Genomic DNA, 24431 nt, shown 5'->3' on the forward strand with positions numbered 1-24431 from the left:
AATGGGAAGTTGAAGTGCTGAGCCACCGGGAGTTCAGGTAGGTTATTGCGGACTAAGCGGAGGTGTTCGGCCAAAACGATCGTCCAACCTCCGCTTAGTCTCCCCGGAAGCAACACCGGTAATTGGAGGAACAGCACCTCATATTCCGCCTGGGTTGCTTGCGTCCGGATGGCATGAACGTTGAATTCTCCCAATTTTGCTAGCCCTTGCTGTCTCCTCCCCTTCCTTAACCCTCGAGCTGTCTCCTCCCATCACCCCGCCCCCGGGCTCCTCCTCCTCCCTTTTTCCTTCCTTCTCCCCCCCACCCCCCATCAGTCTGAAGAAGGGTTTCGGCTCGAAACTTTGCCTATTACCTTCGCTCCATAGATGCTGCTACACCCGCTGAGTTTCTCCAGCATTTTTGTGTACCTTCGATCTTCCAGCATCTGCCGTTCCTTCTTGAACACTCCAATTGTTTGTTCCTGAGTTGCTGACATATTTTGCTGTTGACGAGCTCATGAAAACATATGGTAATGATTTTGATTTTTTTCTTGTTTTCATTTGTTTGCATGAAAGTTACTGAGCTATGATGGAAAGTTCACTTTTTCCAATTATACTAAACCATTGTAATTAATCTTTTGTAAACATTCACTGAGTTCCATTTTCAAAGAAACACAAATCACAAAACCGCTTCCACTGCAGCTTGCCATTGGTTGTGTAGTTTAGTTTAGTTTGGAGATACAGTTCATAAATAGGCCCTTCGGCCCAGCGAGTCCACGCCGGCCAGCGATCCCCGCACATTAACACTATCCAACACACATTGGGGACAATTTACACATACACCAAGCCAATTAACCTACAAAGCTGTACGGCTCCAGTGTTTGGGAGGACACCTCGGAAGATCTAGGAGAAAATCCACCCTGTCACGGGGAGAACATACAAACTCTGCACAGACAGCACCCATAGTTGGGATCAAACCCAGTTCTCCAGCTCTGCAAGCACTGTAAGGCAGCAACTCTTCCGCTGCGCCACCGTGCCGCACTTACTATGTGTTGCACTTATTCACATCATTTGCTGAATAATTCACTTGCTCCTTAACTTTTTCTGTGACTCGTATCACACAACGGATTCTGGAATTAGTAAATTGAGAGAACAGAAGTGATTGATGTGTTGATCCCTGCCAATAGTCAATGATATCACCTTAGGGTCATACTGATGGAATATTCTGAGAGCAACTAATGTTCTTTCATTTCATTGCTGCCAGGAATTTAAACAAATCAAGTAAATCCCTGAAAAACATTGATTAAATAAAATTAAATGTATCTACTGCAGTTCTGCCAATTTTTTTTCAAATGAGTGGGAGATTATTATTTTTTTAATGTTAACAAAAGTCAGGGTAGAATGTTGGTAATGACTCTAATTGTGTAAAATTTCTCCAATGTATTGATTAATATGCAAATATATGATTTAATAGTAAAGAATTGATCAAATATATCGGCAACGTTTATACTAGGAGAGAATATGATATGATTACATGGAATGTACTACTGAGGGCAAAGGAGCCATTATTATTGAATTATGAAGACGTTGAGAATGTTAGAAAGGATCAGTAAGATAACTGTAAAATCAATGCTTTTACACATCGTTTATGAATTGGAACTGGAAATTTTATTTTATTTTAGTTTAGATATACGGTACGGAAATATGTCCTTCGACCCACTGAGGCTGCACCGACCAGCGATCCCCGTACACTAGCATTATCCTACACACAAGGAACAACTTACATTCATACCAAGCCAATTAACCTACAAACCTGTACGTCTTTGTAGCGTGGGTTGGAAATCGAAGACCTTGGGGATAACGCAGGTCGCATGGAGAAAGTACAAACTCCGTATAGACAGCACCTGTAGTCAGGATCGAACCCGGGTGTCTGGCGCTGCAAGGCAGCAACTCTAACGCTGTGCCACCCGCTTAAATCAACAGCTTAAGAAATTGGAATTGCATGCAGAAGTCACTGCATCCACATCACAAATAATGAATTCACGAACAATGAATCTTTAAAAAACTTACCAATAACTAGTTAGAGACCCTATCCCATTCCAAATAACAATAATTGCTGGCATTTTATAACATTCATATTATTTGTAAAGACTAGTGAAAATGTTATTGGTATATATATACACATATACATATACATATATATATATATATATATATATTTGTGCAGTTATTGTCAAAACACATCTCAGTCATACTTTCAGTCATAATGATGTTCAGAAGTGAAGTCACCTATATCTAAATTAACCATAGTCTCATTTTGTGGTCTTTAATAACTTTGGGAATATATTGATGAATATATTCAACAACTAAGTTACAGAGATAGGTTGAATAAGTTAGGTCTTTATTCTCTGGAGCGCAGAAGGTTAAGGGGGGACCTGATAGAGGTCTTTAAAATGATGAGAGGGATAGACAGAGTTGATGTGGACAAGCTTTTCCCTTTGAGAATAGGGAAGATTCAAACAAGAGGACATGACTTCAGAATTAAGGGACAGAAGTTTAGGGGTAATATGAGGGGGAACTTCTTTACTCAGAGAGTGGTAGCGGTGTGGAATGAGCTCCCAGTGGAAGTGGTGGAGGCAGGTTCATTGGTATCATTTAAAAATAAATTGGATAGGCATATGGATGAGAAGGGAATGGAGGGTTATGGTACAAGTGCAGGCAGGTAGGACTAAGGGGAAAAAAAATTGTTCGGCATGGACTTGTAGGGCCGAGATGGCCTGTTTCCGTGCTGTAATTGTTATATGTTATATGTTATATGTTATATGTTATATGTTATATTGAAAGACTTGATGGCAAGATTCGAGACTAACACTTAGCACAGTATTGTGGAAATGCGACATCATCGGGGTGACAGGTCAAACTGCAGATCAACATCATCACTTGGATGGGTATAAATTATTTTATGGCAGAGAGAATGTTAGATGGCATTCGTATCCTGGCCTATGAATCAATAACTACTGCAAAGCAGGTTTTCTGGTCATTATCTCAAGGCCGTTTATACATGTTTGGCAATTGCTGAGTCTGACACTCCCAAAATGTGTTAAATAGACATTTTTCTCATATTTATTGGTTGATTGTGAAGGTTACACTGTCCAATAAATTAATTGACATTAGTGAAACAAAGCAGAGAAGATGGGGTGCGGGAATTCATGCGCGAATTCATAAACAACGTGAATTATGGCGGCACGGTGGAGCAGCGATAGAGTTTCTGCCTTACAGCGCCAGAGACCCAGGTTCAATCCTGACCATGGGTGCCATCTGTACGGAGTTTGTACGTTCTCCCCGTGACCTGCGTGCGTTTTCTCTGAGATTTTCGGTTTCCTCCCACACTCCAAAGGCATACAGGTTTGTAGGTTAATTGGCTTGGTATAAATACAAATTGTCCCTAGGGTGTGTGTAGGATGTGTTAGTGTGCGGGGATCATATAGAAACATAGAAAGTAGGTGCGAGAGTAGACCACCAGGTCCGTCGAGCCCGCACCGCCATTCGCTCATGGCTGAACACTAAACAGACACACTTACCCACAAACAGTAGACACAAGACACAGAACACAAGACACTACCCTCCCCCTTATACCGCTATCACCCCTCTCCACCCCAAGAACCTCGTGATCTCCTGGGGGAGGCAAAAAAACGGATAAAAACCCAGGTCCAATTCGGGAAAAAAATCCGGGAAATTCCTCTCCGACCCCAATCCAGGCGATCGACACTTGTCCAGGAGATCACTCAGGTCTTACTATACTAACCATACCTAGGTCCATATCCCTGCCCTCTCCCCGTAGCCCCTTATCCCCTTGGCAGCTAAAAAAACATCTATTTTAGTCTTAAATATATTTAAAGTTTCTGCTTCCACTGCTCCCTGGGGCAGTGAATTCCATAAATTAACCACTCTCTGGGTGAAGAAGTTCTTCCTCATCTCAGTTTTAAAAGAGCCCCCCCTTATTCTGCAACTATGTCCCCTAGTTCTAGTTTCCCCGATCATTGGGAACATCCTCGGTGCATCCACCCGACCAAGGCCCCTCACGATCTTATATGTTTCAATGAGATCGCCTCTCATTCTTCTAAACTCCAAAGAGTAGAGTTCCAGCCTACTTAACCTTTCCTCATATGTCAATCCCCTCATTGCAGGAATTAATCTTGTAAACCTTCGCTGCACTGCCTCCAGGGCTAGTACATCCTTTCTTAAGTATGGACCCCAGAACTGTACACAGTATTCCAAATGTGGTCTCACTAATACTGTGTACAGCTGCAGCAAGACCTCCGTGTTTTTATACTCAATCCCCCTAGCAATAAAGGCCAAAACTCCATTGGCCTTCCTGATTGCTTGCTGCACGGGCATACTAACTTTCAGTGATTCATGTACTAATACCCCTAGATCCCTTTGCGTTGCATTACAACGCAGCTCCTCCTCATTTAGAAAATAACTTGCCCTATTTTTTTTCCCAAAGTGAATGACTTCACATTTATTCGAATTAAATTTCATCTGCCAAGTGGTTGCCCACTCACCTAGCTTATCTATATCCTTTTGCAGACTCTTCCTATCCTCCTCATCCCCTACTTTTCCTCCCATTTTTGTATCGTCCGCAAATTTTGATATATTGCACTTGATTCCCTCCTCCAAATCATTTATATAACCAACAACTGGGGTCCCAGCACCGACCCTTACGGAACCCCGCTAGTTACCGGTTGCCATCCCGAGTATGAACCATTTATCCCCACTCTCTGCTTCCTATTTGTTAGCCAATCCTCTACCCATGCTAATATATTACCCCCAATCCCATAATTTTTTATTTTTAGCAATAGTCTCTTATGTGGCACCTTGTCAAAAGCCTTTTGGAAGTCCAAGTATACCACATCCACCGGTTCCCCTTTATCCACCCGGGTTGTTACTTCCTCAAAGAATTCGAGCAGATTCGTTAAACAGGACTTCCCCTTCACAAAACCATGCTGGTTCTGTCCGATGAAGTCATGTTTATCCAAGTGCCCCGTTAGTGTTTCTTTAATAATTGTCTCTAACATTTTACCCACCACCGATGTTAGACTAACCGGTCTATAGTTACCCGCCTTCTGTTTACTTCCTTTTTTAAATATAGGTGTTACATTGGCCATTTTCCAATCCACTGGGACCGTTCCTGCCTCCAGGGAGTTTTGGAAAATTATCACCAATGCATCCACAATCACTGGTCGGTGCGGACTCAGTGGACCGAAGGAGCTGTTTCCGCGCTGTATCTGTAAACTAAACGTCACTTGATCTGGTTTCCATGTCAATGGAGAAAAGCCACTTTGCTGCTTCCCCTAGTAAGCTGCCGCTTCTCTCTTCATAAGGTCATAAGGTCAAAAGGAATAGGAGCAGAATTAAGCCATTTGACCCATCAAGTCTACTCCACCATTCAATCATGGCTGATCTATCTCTCTGGCCCAACCCCATTCTCCTGCCTTCTCGCCATAACCTCTGACACCCGTACTAATCAAGAATCTATCCATCTCTGCCTTAAAAATATCCACTGACTTGGCCTCCACAGCCTTCTGTGGCAAAGAGTTCCACAGATTCACTACCCTCTGACAAATTAAATTTCTCCTCATCTCTTTCAAGTTACAAGTTACATTTATTGTCACATACACCAATTTATGAGTTACCATGCAGCACACAAATAATATAAACACAACACTATAGAGTTTAACATAAAACATCCCCCATAGCGGAATCACCGTTTCCTACTGTGAGGGAAGGAAACAAAGTCCAGTCATCTTCCTGTTGTTCACCCGTGGCCGGGGCCTATTGAGGCCTCCACAGTCGCCACAATGGCGGCCCAATGTTTCAGGCCCTCTCGCTGGGATGGTCGGAGCTCCGGCATCAGAACAGAAGAACACTCTCAGCGACTTGGAGCTTCCGAATAGGCCACTTCCTACCAAAGACCACGGCTTCCGAGGTCCACAGGCCCAGCTGGGCGGAGCTCCAACACTGGAGATCCTCGGCAAAATATCCCAGGCCTGCGCAATGTTAAAGTTAGCGCCGCCCGCGGCTGGAAGGCCCAACATTCAGGGGCTACAACACGGCGATCCTCGGTAAGGCATCGCTCGCTCCGCGATGGTATTTCAGTGCTGTGCCGCCACTGAAGGCCGCGCCAATCCAGATGGTAGGCCGCGAGGGGGGGTGAAGATGCGGCTCGGAGAAAAGACGCATCCTTGAACAGGTAGTGACTGAGAAGACGGTCGTCTCCCACACCCACTCCACACATAAAAAGGACTAAAAGATCTCCAAAAACAAACTTTTAGATGGACTAAAAATAACAAAAAGGATGAAAGGACAGACAGCTGCTGGCGAGGCTGCCCACTCGATGAAGCCACCACTCTTTCCTAAATGAACGTCCTTTAATTCTGAAACTATGACCTCTAGTCTTAGACTCTCCCACATGGAAAAATCCTCTCCACATCCACTCTATCCAAGCACTTCACTATTCTGTTTGTTTCAATGAGGTCCCCCCTTATTATTCTAAACTCCGGCAAGTACAGGCCCAGTGCCGACAAACACTCATCATAGGTTAACCTACTCGTTCCTGGGATCATTCTTGTAAACCTCCTCTGGACCTTCTGCAGAGACAGCTAATGTGATGGTGAAGGAATGAGAATGCCTAGGCAGATCTCGCCACTGCCATTCATGCAGACATTTAAAACTACATGCAGGGAAGTCATATGCATCCATCCAAAGTTTGAACTGCAAGGCAGAGTCGTGAGGCTATCAGCATCCATTGTGAAGTTGGAGGAAATACAACCACTTCAGGAGCATGGATGCAGGCATTTTATCTGGGCAACCCATAAACTGTGGCCACGGATTCCATTGTCCTCTCTACTATGCTAATTAGTTTGTGTGTGGATTCCTTTTGCAATCAATTATTGAGAGAACCAACATGATGACAGGGAGAAAGTGCAAATTCCATACAGAGAGCACCCAGAATCAGGATCGAGCCCGGGTCTCTGGCACTATGAGGTAGCTGCTATACCAGCTACACCACTCTGCTGCTCCTCCTCATGTTTTTGAGGATAAATCAAAGCGTGAACATACAGAATTTACACAAGAAGCTTTATTTCTTCCCTGTTCAGAGTTTTTATTGTGTTTGCTTCAGGAATATTGAAATTAGAAGAACAGCATCAGTTAGCACAGCTGAATGTTTTGTGTGTTTTTACTGATATTGAGCTGTTACTCAGCTGTTGTGGAATCTCAGGATCTGCATGAAAAGGAGTAGATAGTTTTTTTTTAAACTAGTTTTACTTTTTTTAAATCACTTTATTATTTATACCTGTGTATGGAGGGTTAGAACACACGCTTATCTTTCATAAGCTCATAAGTTCATATGTTATACATACAAAATTAGGCTGTTCGCCCCATCGTCTGCTCCACCATTCAATCATGGCTGATCTATCTTTACCATTCAATCCCATTCTCCTGCCTTCTCCCCACAACCCTTGGCATCCGTACTAATTAGGAATCTGACAATCTTCACCTTAAAAATATCCATTGACTCCACAGCCTTCTGTGGCAATGAATTCCATAGATTCACCACCCTCCAACTAAAGAAATTCCTCCTCATCTCCTTTCTAAAGGTACGTCCTTTTATTCTGAAGCTGTGGCCTCTGGTCCTAGACTCTCCCACTAGTGGAAATATCCTCTCCACATCCACTCTATCCAGGTCTTTCACTATTCGATACATTTCAATGAGGTATATCCTTCTAAACACCAGCAAGTACAGGCCCAGTGCCGTCAAACGCTCATCATACATTAATTAACCCACTCATTTCTGGGATCATCCTCATAAATCTCCTCTGGACCCTCTCAAACACCAGCACATCCTTCCTTAGATATCGGGCCCAAAATGGCTGACAATACTCCAAATGCGCTCTGACCAGTGCCTTATGAAGCCTCAGCATTCCATTCCTGTTTTCAATTTGACTTCCACAGAAACGATGCACTTAATATGGACTAAGTTTCACTTGAATGGTCCTGAGGAGATCTTGGGCTGAATAACTTTGGTGTTTTCTGACTGCCAGTCAGTCAAACATGTCAACAAATATCTGTTTAAGCTACGCAGCAAATCTTGACAACAACTCCAAGCCACATATATTTTGGCATGCCACAGTTTCCTGTCCTGCCATACTGTAAAGCCAGAGGGTTGGAAAATGTATCTGTTCACTTTAACATGCCGTCATCTTGAAGCACTAAGCCCATGGCATTATAGGGTGGTTTACTACAGTAACAACATCTTTTATTTTAGTTTAGTTTAGAGATACAACGCAGAAACAGGCCTATCAGTTCCCTGAATCCGCGCCACCCAGCGATCTCCGCATATTAACACTATCCTACACACAATAGGGACCATTTTTACATTTACCAAGCCAATTTACCTACATGCCTGTACAACTTTGGAGTGTCGAAGGAAACAGAAGATCCCGTAAAAAACCCAGGTGGTCATGGGAAGAAAGTACAAACTCCGCACAGACAGCTCTTGTAGTCGGGATCGAACCCAGGTCTCCGACGCTGCAAGCTCTGTAAGGTGGGAACTATACCGCTGCATCACCATGCCATCCACACCTCTCTTAAAACATGGACAATTATTGATGGTATAGGAAGCATGGGCGTGAAGTGTCTCTAGTGAACTTAGAACAGGAGGCATGCTTTTCTCACTTAAACCACTATAGGCTCATGAACCAAAGAGAGATTCCAGAAATGTTCACATGCAGAGGACTTGTGTGTGAAGATTTCCTCATGGAACTTGTTCGAAGGATGTCCTTTGCATTGCTGTGAATTAATAAATAAAAGAATATATTCACATAAAGTGGAACTTGAAGGCTTGGTCTTTCTAAATGTAGACCCAGTTAATTTCAAAGGAATTTCTTCAGCCAGTGGGTGGGGAATCTGTGGAACTCATTGTCACAGACGACTGTGGAGGCCAAGACATTGGATATTTTTAGATTGGAGAATTAAAGGATCTTGTTAAGTAAGAGCATCACAGATTTTGGGAAGAAGGCAGGAGAATTGGGTTGAGAGGTTAAAATAGATCAGCCATGATTGAATAGCAAGAGTAGACACGAAAAGCAACACTCCATCACCACTCTTGGTTCACAACTATAAACCCATTTTTGTAGACAGACACGAAATGCTGGAGTAACTCAGCGGGACAGGCAGCATCTCATCTCTGGAGAGAAGAAATGGGTGACGTTTCGGGTCGAGACTCTTCCAACTAGCTCTCCCTGGACCTCAAGCAATCTTGTCTTCCAGAGCAACCTACCGTGTGAAACCTTATTCAAAAGCCTTGCTAAAGTCCTATACAATAATACTGGAGTTAAATGGAGCCTTGCTGAAGACTACATTTATGGCCTTGCCCTCATGTAACTTCTCGGTTACCTCTTCACACCACCACATCAATATTCTTCAACCTTCCAGGTTACATAAATATCACTTCAGATATTTGTGCTCAAGTCTCTGAGGTGGGACTTGAACCAAGAACCTAACGACTCAAAGAGACATATGAGCTACCATGTAATCTGTGGTTGCTGGACAATGACACACAGGGAAGAATAATGATTGTGTTTTGGACTATCAAGTTGATTAACATCAGTCGTTTAGCACACAAAACAGAAATCCACGAAGCAAAATAATACCCGAGAACTAAACGTGAATGCTTCAAACATAGAATGATACAGCACAGGAACATGCCCTTTGGTCCACAATGCCTATTTCAAACTAATCTCCTTTGCCTGCATGTGACCTATATCCCTTCATTCCCTGCATATCCATGTGCCTATCTAAAACACTCTTAAATGCCTCTTGACTGTTCTATCGTATCTCTTTCCACCACCACCCATGGCAGCACATTCCAGGCGCCCACATCTTTCTGTTAAAAGAACTTGGCCTACACATCGTCTTAAAGAACTTGGCCTATACATTGTCTTTAAACGTGCTCTCTCTGACCTTTCCAACATGGGAAACAAGTTCTAACTTTCTACCTCATCTCTGACTCGCCCCTTTTTCTTTCCTTCAACTCCCCTTCTCCATACGGCATCCGGTGGTAGTTCCGTTGGGTCAGAGGTTGAAGAGCAGATACTTGGGCAGGTTACTGTCAGTATTATAATTGCTCCAGATAAGCTGTCTCCATCCTCCAGCATCTTTTCAACATATATTGCGGTTTAATTTAAAGATACAGCAATATCCCTACGACCTGCGTGTGTGTTCTCCGGGATCTCTGGTTTCCTCCCACACTCCAGGTTTGTAGGTTAATTGGCTTGGTATACTTTTAAATTTTCCCTAGTGATTACTATTCCCTAGGATAGTGTTAATGTGCGGGGCTCGCTGTTTGGTGTGGCCAAAGACCCTGTTTCCACACTGTATTTCTAAAACTAATACTAAAACTAAATACTAAATACTAAAAATTAAATTCAAATGTGTGGCACGTGTCAACTCCTATTTTTGGGAAACTTAGAGTGCACCAAAATGTTAAAATGTCACATTGTCCCCAAAAAGACCCAAAAAAGGGAACAATTGGTTAAATAAGTCAAATATTTTGTGGACCAACAACCTGGCAGCAGGTTTTGTAACAAATCCTTATATTGAGCTCTTTACTTTGCTGCACATGCCAGCGAGATGATAAATTAATGAATATGGAATTCTTCCCACAAAAGGATGTGATCTCATTAAGAAATGCTATAAACCTTTTTCTAGTTGATGGCTCAGTGTTGGGTCTTCAACCTATCTCTGCACTGACATGGGAACAAAATATTCTTAGTTTAGTTTAGTGATACAGCGCAGAAAACAGGCCCTACGGCCCACCGAGTCCGTACCGACCAGCGATCCCCGAACATTAACACACTCGGGACAATTTTACATTTTTTTAGTACCCAGCCAATTAACCAATAAGCCTGTATGTCTTTGGAGTGTGGGAGGAAACTGAAGATCGCAGAGACATCCCACACAAGGCACAGGGAGAATGTACAAACTCCATAAACAATGCACCCATAGTCAGGATCGAACCCAGGTCTCTGATGGTGCAAGGCAGTTGCTCTACTGCTACGCCACTGTGCTGCCCTTACATCCACTTCTATCTACTTTTAGTTTTGATTACTGTAAAAGAAAATAAATTGCTACTAAAGATAGACGCAAATTGCTGGAGTAACTCAGCGGGACAAGCAGCATCTCTGGAGAGAAGGAATGGGTGACGTTTCGGGTCGAGACCCTTCTTCAGATCCGAAACTTCGACCATTCCTCTCCAGTGATATCTGGAGCGATATCTGTCTCGCTGAGTTACTCCAACATTTTGTGTCTACCTTCGGTTTAAACCAGCACCTGCAGTTCTTTCTGACAGAAATTGCTATTATGTCAACTTTGAGCAACTTCAGATCCTGGCCAAAATACATGCTCACCGCTTTGAGAATTTCATTAGTACGAAATAAATCAAACAGGGATGGATGTCAAAGAGGGATGCAGTATCTTGTATGACCATAAATTATTAGACAATCAGATATCTACCGAGACAAAAGGAGCCGACATCTTACTCTCTATAACTCCTTGACTAGCCACCTCGGTAGCTCAATAGTTAACTGGTTATTTCCTACCAGTAACCATTGAGTTGCAATATTTGTGCTTCATATTCACCGGCAAATTCAGACTAGCTTTTTCCAAAAGTGCCACCAAGGCAACTTGAAGCCTATTTTTGATACACTTAAAATCATCGCACCATTGGGAGATTCAAATGCATAATTTTAATTCAAAATATAAATTAAAATGATCATAATGCAATAACATAGATTGCTCATGATGGACTTATGGCCATAAAACAATTGTATTAAATTGTATCTATTTTTGAAAGAAAACAGGAAACCAAAGACTAGATAGCTGCTAACATGACATCGGCCCTCATGCATTGTGAAAAGCAGGTGAAAGACAATTCATGTGCCAAGTGTAGGTTTAGCAATTAATTTGAAGGCTGACACCATAGTTGCCTTTTCCTGAGACTGACTGAACGATCATAAAACTGCAGAAGAGTGAAAGCTTTTCACTTTGCTATCATAATTACAATCTATGATTAGTAGCTCCTCTCAAATGTACTGGAGGTTGTAAAGGACGTCATAAACTCCCAACTGTTTCAATTTAACTCTTGCTTCTGTGATCAGTCCCGTCAATCATGGAGTCACATGGAAATGGACCCGTTGGCCCAACTAGCCCATGCCGACCAAGATGCCAATAATCTTATCCTATTGCCCCATGTTTAGCCAATATCTCTCCAATCCTTTCCTATACACGTACCTGTCCAAAATGTTTTTTAAATGTTGTTATTGTACCTGCGTCAATTACTTCCTCTGGCAGCATGTTCCATATATCTACCACCCTCTGTGTGAAAATGTTGCCCCTCAGGTTGCTATTAAATCTTTCCCCTCCCTTCTTAAAGCTCTGTCCTCTAGTTTTGTATTCCTCTACCCTGGGAAAAAGACTGTGCATTCACTCTAATTCTTCCCATGATTTTATACACCTCTTTCAGATCACCCCTCATGTCCCTGCACTCCAAGGAATAAAGTCATAGGCTGCCTAACTTCTCGCTGTTGCTCAGGTCCTCGAATTCTGAAAAAATCCCCATAAATCTTATATAACCATATAACAATTAGATATAACAAATTAGAACAATTTGATTTGTCCTGCCAAGATGTAGCAACTCACACTTATCAGCATTAACCTCCATCTACCATCTTTCAGCCCACTCTTCCAAATGGCCTAAATCTCTCTGTAGACTTTGAAAATCGACTTCATAAACCACAACACCACCTGTCTTAGTATAATCTGCATACTTACTTGTCAAAGGCCTTACTGAGGTCCAGAAAGACAACATCCACCGCTTTACCCTCATAAATTTCTCTAGTAACCTCTTCAAAAAATTCAAGCAGATTAATCAAACATGACCTTCCCGGCACAAATCCATGTTGACTGATCCTAATCAGACCCTGTTTATCCAGATGATTATATATATATATTATCTCTAAGTATTCTTTCCATTAATTTGCCCACCACTGACATCAAACAGGTCTATAATTTCTAGGCTTACTCTTAGAACACTTTTTAAACAATGGAACAACATGCGCAGTACGTCAATCCTCCAACACCATTCCCTTCTTTCATTCACCATCTTCTCTGCACTCTTTCCAGTTTAATGGCATCTTTCTTTATAGGAAGATGACCATAACTGAAAAGAATACTCCACGTAACAATGCCTTTTACAAACGTGCCCTAACTTCACAACGTCTATATTCAATTTCTGACTGATGAAATCCAACGTGCCAAACCTTTTTCACCAACCTACCCACGTGTGGTGCCACTTTCAGTAAACTATATACTTGTACTCCAAGATCCCTCTGCTCTACACTCCCCAGGACCAGACAGTTCACTCTGAAGGTCGTACCCTGGTTTGACTTCTCAAATGCAACACTTCACATGTATCTGAATGAAACCTCATTAGCCAATTCTTAGCCCACTTGCCCAGCTAGATCAGGACCCTGCTGGAATTCTTGAAAAACGTCTGAAGTATTTTATAAGAAACACCACAACAACTGCTGTACTTACATTCTTATTCTCTCCTGAGCAAGGAGTCAGATTTCAGCAGTCCCCAAGTCTAAGAACCTTCTTATTTTTTGCGCACTATCACGTGTTGGGTTCATATTCGGCTAAGGTCCTTTAACCTTTTGACCCGATCTTTATCTTCCAGCAGGTAGTTGTTTAATGATCAGCATAAGCAGAGACAGAATAATGGATTTCACAGGGGAATTATCTTGTCCACAGCAAGGAAAGAATTGGAATCCAGATACATGCCTGAATAATTAATTACTTCAGTGTCGCATCAGCCAGTGAATAATTGATGACCAGGGCCCAGTTCCACTGCAAGAAATTAATGACTGAGAGAAACTGAAGGCAGACAGCGACTAAACGCTGAAGGAAATGAAGTTGGTTCCCAAACCATTAAACTTGACATTATACAGACAAGGGAGTTGGGGTGGCACATTGGTGCAAGCGGTAGAACCGCTGCCTCACATCTCCTGTCACACAGGTTCACAAGTGTCCCCCACCCATTGCTACGGAACATTTGCATTTTTCAGCTTGAAATTGTGCAATATGGTGTATACTGCAGCGAGTCTTTTAACTTACACTTGAATGCAATATATATGCTTTAAATTGTATTGGAGCGTTTTTGAAAGAGGGGAGGCTGTGCGATCACTGATCACTGGCCTTGGGGGTACCTGGTGAGGGAGTGGAGCAACCAAGTGGGGAAAGGGTGTGGAAGAAGGGTAGGAACCTTTTGAAATTTGATGTATTAAAATCATGTTTTAGTGAACTGTAGAAGTATGATTTCAATGTTTTTTGTATGAAGTATTTTTAAGAGGTAACTTTTTAAGGGGTAACTTTATCCACACAAAGGGTGATGGGTGTATGGAACAAGCTGCCAGAGGAGTTAGTTGAGGCAGGGACCATCCCAACATTTAAGAAAAAGTTAGACTGATACATGGATAGGACAGGTTTGGAGGTATGGACCAAAAGCAGGTGGCGTAGTTGGTGGGTGTGGGCACGTTGCATCAAAGTGGGTCTGTTTTCACACTGTATGACTCTATGACTACATTATATCTTCACCATGCATGAATGATTCAAAATCAAGTGATCGTGTTTTATTGCCATATACTCAAGCATAGAAACGTAGAAAATAGGTGCAGGAATTGGCCATCGGCCCTTCGAGCCAGCACTGCCATTCAATATGATCATGGCTATTCATCTAAAACCAGTACCTCTTTCCTGTTTTTTCCTCATATCCCTTGATGTTGTTAGCCCCAATAAATAAATGTAACTCTCTCTTGAAAACATCCAGTGAATTGGCCTGCACTGCCTTCTGTGGCAGAGAATTCCACAGATTCACAACTCTCTGCGTGAAGAAAGTTTGTTCTCATCTCAGTCCTAACTGGCCCCCCCTTTATTCTTAAACTGTGACCCATGGTTCTGAACTCCCCCAACATCGGGAACATTTTTCCTGCAGTTACAGTAAGTGAAAATCTAGCAGGCAAGCAGGATGCTTTCACCAACCACCCCCATTTGAAGTCCACTATCTTCCACCGTATCTACCCAGCGCTTGGTACTTCCAGCAGCCACTGGTTGTCCTCCAGGATGCACCGAGCCGCAGCCTGATCCATGCCAGTCACCAGGGCGAATTCGGCACAGAGACTCTCACGGCAGCGGCGCAACGCTTCGACGCCTCCAACGGCCCAGGAATCTTGAACTGAGGCTGCTCCATGGCCGGAGCTGCAGTGAGCGACTCGCCAGCCCGGAAAACACTCTCCAGCCCCGCTCCCCGTCCGCATCTGTCCCCGCCGCTGCTTCCGCTTCCAACACCCGCTTGATACGAGTTTTGAAATTTTCGTTGATTACAGAATCTCTCACAACAGAGCGAGAGAAATTTGTGATCAGCGTGAGAATTTGGTGAAATGCGTGATTCTCACGCTCAATGCTAGGGAGTTGGCAGCCCTGCCTCTCTATCCTCCTCTCCCTCTCCCCCTTCTCTCTCTCTCCCTCTCCCCCCCTCTCTCTCTCTCTCTCTCTCTCTCTCTCTCTCTCTCTCTCTCTCTCTCTCTCTCTCTCTCTCTCTCCCCTCTCTCTCCCCCCCCCCTCTCTCTCCCCTCCCTCTCTCCCCTGTCTCACCCCTCTCACTCTCTCCACTTCCCTCTCTCTCTCTCTCCCCCCCCCACTCTCTCTTTCTCCCTCCTCTCTATCTCTCCCTCCCTCTCTACTCTCTCTCCCCTCTCTCTCTTCCTCCCCTCTCTCTCTCTCTCCCTCTCTCCCCCCCCTCTCTCTCTCTCTCCTCTCCTCTCTTTCTCTCCCCTCTCTCTCCCTCCCACCTCACTCTCATCCCTCTCTCTCTCTCCACCTCTGGGGGCGGGCGGGTGGGGGGGAGGGGGAGTTGATGAGAATGTTGGAAGAATAAAACATGGGACACATGTTGGATTGGTGTAAATAGATGGCTGAAGGGCCTGTCCCACGAGCATGCGTCTGCATGCAGCAAGCGCGACCTAACGTGGTCGCTTGAGCCGTACGGCCTCGCGGGCCCGGTCCCACTTCGATCGCCAGAGCCGTATGGAGTTGTGCGGAGCTGGTCCCGACATCGCGCGGGGCTCCGAAAAACTGACCAGGTTCAAAAATTCCACGTGGCACCGGCCCGCCGGCCCGCAGCCGCCTCGACATCATACGCACCGCTTCGACGCCGTACGCCCCGTCGGACTTCGCTCGAACTTTACGTCATTCACTCGACCTCCGTGGGTACGGCATCAAGGCGGCTGCGGGCTTTAGATCGCACTTGTCGCATGGAGTCACATGCTCGTGGGACAGGCCCTTGACAGTCAACCTGGACTTGGTGGGCCGAAGGGCCTATTTCCGTGCTTTATGTCCCTGTGATTCGACGACAGTCAGGCTTTGGATTTGTGTGGAAGCAACGGCCTGGATTTTTCCGAGTGGTGAACTTGTTATTCACATTCCCCAATCCCTCCAACATACAGTACAGTTTAGTTTGTTGTGCTATCCAGTGGCTAGTGCTATCCAGTCAGCGGAAAGACAACATATGATTAAAACCGAGCCATTTACAGTGTGTAGATACATGATAAGGGAATAATGTTTAGTGCAAGGCAAAGCCAGTAAAGTCCAATCAAGGATAGTCCAAGGATCACCAATGAGGTAGATAGTAGTTCAGCACTGCTCTCTGGATGTGGTAGGATAAATCAGTTGCCTTATAACAGCTGGAAATGAACTGTTCCCATTTGGATCCCACATGTTCTCATTTGGATATCCTTGCAGGAACAGAGGATCCTACAGCCTAGACAGTCCGAAGAAGTGGCTGGGACTCCAGTCATGTCACCGAGTCACAGGGACAGGAGGCACTAAGGCCCTGTCCCACTTTCCCGAGTCTCTCCCGCGTTTTCCCCTTGATTCGAACTCGGGGAATGTCGGGAGCGAGTCCGTAGGAGACCATAGATGTTTCGTAGCGGTTCGTAACGCCAGCCGTAGGAACTCGGGGCATCAGGTAAGTCGGGACGTTTTTTCAACATGTTGAAAAATGTCCATTAGTTAAAAAAATAGCCCCGAGTACCCACGAACGGCTATTACTGTAATTCCCTGAGTTTGAATCAAGGGGAAAACTCGGGAAAGTTTATGAATAACTCAGGAAAGTAGGACAGGGCCTCAAGGCCTCTTCACAAAACTCCTCCAGAAGCCTTGCCCTCAGACTCACTGCACTTCAATACCTTTCAATGTTTCCTATCATATAAATTACTGTAAATGATTAAAATAGAAAAAAAAATCTAAAACACTTAAACAATTATAAACATTAAGCTGCACATGAATAATGAGTAAAATGCAATTTACATTCCCCTACGATAACAAGCCTGCAGCAGCAACTAGGAATTGCTCTTGCCCCAGTAAATATCATAGTTAACTCACTTATCTTGACTCTTCACCTTCTGTTCTACTCCTGCACTCCCACAGCCTCCATTCAAATGGACAGGCTCATGAATCTAGTGCAGAATCAGAGGATTGATTCCCTGGAGTCAGCGCTGAGGAATCACAACCCACTCCTGTTCTGCCACCAGGCCCTATGAGGGGGGGGGGGAAGTGATCTTGGTTTGGGGGCCTACAAAATTGAAATTGGCCTGGGCCTCAGTTCATCTACGAGAGGGCCTGTCTGCCACCATCTTCTCCATGCAGAGCAGAGCTGGGAACATACCGGCAAGCAGGGCTGTCAATTGGGATGGAACTGTAGATGCTGGATTAAACCGAAGATAGGCACAAAAAGCTGGAGTAACTCAGCGGGACAGGCAGCATCTCTGGAGAAAAGGAATAGGTGACCTTTCGGATCGAGACCCTTCTTCAGACTGGGAGTCAGGGGAGAGGGGAACAAGAGATCTAGCATCTAGATCTCTCTCTCTACATCTATACCTATATCTCTCGTTTCCCTTATCCCGACTCTCAGTCTGAAGAAGGGTCTCAATAGACAATAGACAACAGATGCAGGACCCGAAACGTCACCCATTCCTTCTCTCCAGAGAGGCTACCTGTCCCACTGAGTTACTCCAGCTTTTTGTGTCAATCTTCGGCAGAGTGGCTCGTTTTCACGGGGCGACTTGACGCAAGATGTAGCCAGAGTGGAGTGGTCGTGGTCTAGCACGATATCACACGATATAACGGGGGTAGAGTAAAGAGTTCCCACGGTACTCGGCAATTCTGTCATTTGTGCGAGTGACTTGTCCGTCTCCCGATCTTTCCCGAATGAACATCGTGGACTGTAGTGTAGTTAATCACGTGGCACAAATGATGTTACTTTGTTGTCACACACTCTATTCGTTTTTTTCACCCGAGCTCTTTAATGAGCTGAAGAATAATCTGTTTTTTTAGACAAATGTTGTTTGGTGTGATGCACCTTCTCTCAATATGTGCAAGAAGTCGTCTTTTTATTTTGTCAAATATGAATAAAGACTGTATCTCACATTGACCGTGATTATTGTGTTATTTTATGATCTACTGAGAGGTGAAACTTTCAGTCTGAAGAAACTTTCAGCCCGAAACGCCACCCGTTCCTTCTCTCCAGAGATGCTGCCTGTCCCGCTGAGTTGCTCCAAACAACTGGTGTCTATCTTCAAAGGACTGACCAGGACTGACCAGTACTGCCTCTTTCTCTCTCTCTCTCTCTCTCTCTCTCTATGCCCCTCCCTCCCTCTCTCTCTCTCACACAGGCATGAATGGAGGAACTCCGCGGGCCAGGCAGCATCTACGGAGAGAAATGGACAGCGACCCATTCTTCAGGCAGCCTTATGTCTCTTCCCCCCCCCTCACCCCAACTCCCACCCACACACGCGAATGCTGGAGAAACTCAGCTGGTGCAGCGGTGCCGAAACGTTGTCTATTTCCTTCGTTCCATAGTTGCTGCTGCACCCGCTGAGTTTCTCCAGCATTCACGTGTGTGGGTGGGAGTTGGGGTGAGGGGGGGGGGGGGGGGGGGGGGGGGAGAGAGACATGAGGCAGCCTGAAGAATGGGTCGCTGTCCATTTCTCTCCGTAAATGCTGCCTGGCCCGCAGAGTTCATCCATTCACGCCTGTGTGAGAGGGAGGGAGGGAGAGAGAGAGAGAGAGACAGTCCTGGTCAGTCCTTTGAAGATAGACACCAGTTGCTTGGAGCAACTCAGCGGGACAGGCAGCATCTCTGGAGAGAAGGAACGGGTGGCGTTTCGGGTCGAGAGCCTTCTTCACACTCTCCCTCCCTCACTCTCACACAGGCATGAATGGAGGAACTCCGCGGGCCAGGCAGCATTTACGTTCCTTCTCTCCAGAGATGCTGCCCGTCCCGCTGAGTTGCTCCAAGCAACTGGTGTCTATCTTCAAAGGACTGACCAGGACTGCCTCTCTCTCTCTCTCTCCCTCTCTCTCCGTAAATGCTGTCTGGCCCGCGGAGTTCATCCATTCACGCCTGTGTGAGAGGGAGGGAGAGAGAGAGAGAGAGAGAGAGAGAGAGAGACGCACACACAAGGTGGATGCGAAATCTTACCTGCCTGTTTCAGTGACAGACACCCACCGCCAGTAAATGAAGACACCCCCATCTTTCAGACAAAAAGAGACACACTGACATTAATGAAATGCTTAGCTAGTTTTATTAGATTTGTATGTAAATAGCAAACTGGCTGGATTCACTCTATCCAAATTCCGGGTTCACCGTTGGCAGGAGTTCCCACGGTGACCGCAAGAGTTACTACCGATATCGCACGGGACACTTCGTTCATAAAATGTTGCAATGCTCAACCACAAGTGCACAAGACACTCTTGGACAAATTCAAACATGTTTGAATTTTCTCCCGAGTACCCAAGGTACACGATTACCTGCCGTTAGCGCCACGGTGGTCCACGAATGCCGTATTGTTACCGCACGAGGTTCCCACGATGTCAAACTCTGGTTACCTCTTGCGTCAAGTCGTACCGTGAAAAGGGGGTTTAAGATGGGTTAACCACATTCATGGACCAGGCCGAACTGTCGGCAAATCACAGCGAACTATGGGGCCTCTGGGTCGAATCATAGATGCTATGAGTGTTGAACAATTTGATCTACTTACTGAACTGAAGAAATGGAATGGAACTCAGAACAGATTTTCTGAACCTGCGGGGTAGTTGACGTCAGTACACAGCAGCTGTAATCTGGTGCTATCAGATTTCCCAAACCAGTCATTGGAAAAATGAAAAATCAAATATTGAAGTTGCTGGTAATGTGCGATGGAAAGTGAAAATGCAGGAGTTTCTCAGATTGTTTTAGTGCTCGACAGAAGCACATTTAACATGTCAAGTTGGAGGCTAGGATTTGATTACTTACAAGCACAGGGTGTCAGAACTGTTCTGATGGAGGGTTTTGAGGCACCATGTTGGATCACCCCCATGTTACTTTCCAAAGTTGAAACTAACGTTAAACAAGTGAATGTTAGTGAAGAAGGTTCTCAACCCGAAACGTCACCTATTCCTTTCCTTCAGAGATGCTGACTGACCCGCTGAGTTGCTTCAGCTTTGTGTGTCTAGCTTCTGAATGTCACTTCAGTTTAGTTTAATTTATTATCATGTGTACCGAGGTACAGTGAAAAGCTGTTGCTGAGCGCTAACCAGTCAGCGCAAAGACTATTTGTCTGAAGGTCTCCATAGCAGTTCAGGACTGCTCTCTAGTTGTTGATAGAATGATTCAGTTGCCTGATTAAAGATGGGAAGAAACTGTCCCTGCATCTGGAGGTGTGCGTTTTCACACTTCTATACCTTTTGCCAATTGGAGGAGGGAAAAAGAGGGAGTGGTTGGGGAGCATATTCATAGAGTCAAAGTCAGAGTGATATGGTGTGGAAACAGGCCTTCGGCCCAACGCCCACACCAGCCAACATGTCCCAGCTACGCTAATCCCGCTTGCCCGCATTTGGTCCATATCCCTCCAAACCTGTCCCACCATGTACCTGTCTAACAGTTTCATAAACGTTGGGATAGTCTCTCCCTCAACTACCTCCTCTGGCAGCTTGTTCCTTACACCCACTAACCCTTTGTGTAAAAAAGTTATCCATCAGATTCTTATTTAATCTTTTCCCCTTCATCTTAAACCTACTGGTCTTTGATTAAGCTGGGGGGGGGGGGGGGACAGAAAGAAATGAATATCCTTCAGAAGCCATGTAGTGTGAGGAGAAAAGGGAGTTAGATTAACTCCCATCCAAAGTTAGTTCAGGTGCATAGCAATTTTGAAATTCAGGCAACTGCTGTTGGATGCACAATGGAACAATGGGAACAGAGGGGCTTCACTATGAAACATTAAAGCTGTTCCTCTCTTTGTGGATGTTGCCTGACCGCTCAACACTCCCAGCATTCTTCTGTCTTCATTCGGAATAGGAAGAGATGATGAACATGTCTGTTGATGTAGAAGAGCTTGGAATGCTCAGGTGAAAACCATTGAGAACTTGGGGTAAACAAGGGACTGTAAATGATGGAATCAATTGTAAAAGATAGGAGAGGAGCTGGAGGAACTTAGTGGGCCAGGCAGCATCTGTGAATGGGAGTGGACAGTCAACATTTTAGGTCGAGACCGTTCATTTAGATCCTTCATCTAGATGTCGCCCATCCATTTCTCTCTACAGGTGCTGCCTCAACCACTGAATTCCTTCAGCTGCCCTTTTTTGCCACAGCCATCTGTGTCTGCTGGCTACACCTTTGGATGTATTGTCTTCATCAGTGCTATCAATGTTTTCATCCCTGCCTCAATGACAATTCCCTTGACGTGGTAGTTTCATGTGCTCTTCCCACTACATTACAAAATTCAGCGTGCAGTGAACATTATTGTGCAGTGTGTCCATCCTTAGCTGCACTGCAGAAGGCTGCCGCACCTGCTTAGATATCTCACATACTATTCTTGGACTCCCATGGTCTTCTCAAAGCTAGTTAAGTTTAGTTTAGTTTACAGATGCAACACGGAAGCAGGCCCTTCGGCCCACCAAGTCCGCGCAGCCCAGCGATCCCCGCAACATTAACACTACCCTACACACAGCCCCGTTTATGGTTGAAAGGGTCAAGAGCTTCAAATTCCTGGGCGTGTACATCTCTGAAGATCTTTCCTGGGCTGAGAACATTAATGCAATTATCAAGAAAGCTCATCAGCCTGAGAAGATTATGGAGAGTCGGTTTGTCAAGGAGGACTCTCTCTAACTTCTACAGGTGCACAGTAGAGGGCATGCTGACCGGTTGCATCGTGGCTTGGTTCGGTAATTTGAGCGCCCTGGAGTAGAAAAGACTACAAAATGTAGTAAACACTGCCCAGTCCATCATCGGCTCTGACCTTCCTTCCATCGAGGGGATTTATCGCAGTCGCTGCCTCAAAAAGGCTATCAGTATCATCAAAGACCAGCACCATCATGGCCATACACTCATCTCCCTGCTACCTTCAGGTAGAAGGTACAGGAGCCTGAAGACTGCAACAACCAGGTTCAGGAATAGCTACTCCCCCACAGCCATCAGGCTATTAAACCTGGCTCGGACAAAACTCTGATTATTAATAACTCATTATCTGTTATTTGCACTTTATCAGTTTATTTATTCATGTGTGTATATATTTATATTATGGTATATGGATACACTGATCTGTTTTGTAGTAAATGCCTACTATGTTCTGTGGGCTGAAGCAAAGCAAGAATTTCATTGTCCTATCAGGGACACATGACAATAAACTCACTTGAACTTGCACTTGCACACTAGGGACAGCTTTACATTTATACCAAGCCAATTAACCTACAAACCAGTCTGTCTTTGGAGTGTGGGAGGAAATCGAAGATCTCGGACAAAACCTACGCAGGTTACGGCGAGAACATACAAACTCCGTACAGACAGCACCCATAGTCAGGGTCTCTGGTGCTGTTAGTCAGTAGCTCTACCGCTGCGCCACCGTGCCGCGTTTGATCTGACCATGGAGGAAAACCAAAGCCAACTGGATTCCTATGTCACAACATAAGCCCACGGTACAGTAGATAACAAACAATTCTTGTCAAATGGGAAGTCTGATCTCCATCACACCATTAAAGCTTTTTAGCATTGTAAGTAAAACACCACTCTGAAATGAACTCTATGTGCCATTCCTCAACCCACTTGTCCATCTGATCAAGATCTTATTGCAATTCTTGATAACCTTCTTAACTGTCTAAGAAAATCAAAAATCTGCTTTGAATCTCAAATAAGGACAGAACATTCTGTGAGAATTCAGCAGGTCGCCTGTTGAAGGTGAAACAGTATTAACGCCTTAGATCAAAGACCCTTCACTGGAATCGGGAAAGAGAAACAAATTAGCTTTAAATTGCAGGGAGAGTGAGAGAGGGATGTATCGGGTAAAGAGCAATAATATCTTAATGTGTGGAAACACTTCACCAACAAATAAACATTACGGGTTGTTTTTTTTCCATTACATTTTCTTTCTTTCTTTCATCCAATTAAAAATAATGAAAGCAATTATTTACTCATTCAAAGTGTAAAGTTCCAGAAGTTATAAAATGCCTGAAGCATAAACAGGAAATGATTTGTGGATTTTTTTGGTCATGCTTCCTTGAGGAAATTTTGGGTTTCTTAATGTTGAAATTACAAACGATTTTCTGCATCAAGGTCTTCAAGCATCAACTAAATTAACACACTGAAATCAAACTCGGTTTTCAAAACAAATATGATTCATTAGTCAAGGGCAATCCGAAATGTGTTCTTCATTGAGACAACAGATGTAGATCTAGACTGCATTCATTCTGTCCCTTATGAAGAAGGTACATTTATTTGTCTTAGATCAAGTATGATGGGCTTAATTTTAGATTTTTTAGTTTTTAGATTTTAGAGGTACAGCGTGGAAACAGGCCCCGTCGGCCCACTGAGTCCATGCCAACCAACGATCTGCGCAAACTAGCACTATCCTACATACTAGGGACAATGTACAATTCTCCCAAAGCCAATTAACCTACCAACTAGCATGTCTTTGGAGTGTGGGGGGAGACTGGAGCACCCGGAGAAACCCCACATGCTCACAGGGAGAACGTACAAATATACAAATGAGCACCCGAGGTCAGGATCGAACTCGGTACTCATGCGTTGTAAGGTAGCAACTCTAAAGCTATGCCGGTTACACAGAAAAGCTGGAGAAACTCAGCGGGTGCAGCAGCATCTATGGAGCGAAGGAAATAGGCAGCGTTTCGGGCCGAAACCCTTCTTCAGACTGAAGGGTTTCGGCCCGAAACGTTGCCTATTTCCTTCGCTCCATAGATACTGCTGCACCCGCTGAGTTTCTCCAGCTTTTCTGTGTAACCTT

The 24431-nt window shown here is 44.5% G+C and overlaps 1 protein-coding gene across 6 annotated transcripts in view; it reads right to left on the reverse strand.

Annotated features, from left to right (window-relative positions):
- Positions 1 to 24431, reverse strand: part of frmpd4 (FERM and PDZ domain containing 4) — a 574431-nt gene that overhangs the window by 331802 nt on the left and 218198 nt on the right. Inside the window, exon 1 of one of the 6 annotated variants that reach the window (XM_055644406.1) lies at positions 13639 to 14202. The exons of the other annotated variants lie outside the window; for them this stretch is intronic. The gene's annotated coding sequence lies outside the window, so the exon portion shown is untranslated. Of the gene's footprint in view, positions 1 to 13638; positions 14203 to 24431 lie in introns of those variants that run through there. 6 annotated transcript variants of the gene reach the window in all.

This window comes from Leucoraja erinacea, chromosome 13 (genome assembly GCF_028641065.1).
Source record: "Leucoraja erinacea ecotype New England chromosome 13, Leri_hhj_1, whole genome shotgun sequence".
Taxonomy (NCBI): Eukaryota; Metazoa; Chordata; class Chondrichthyes; order Rajiformes; family Rajidae; genus Leucoraja; species Leucoraja erinaceus.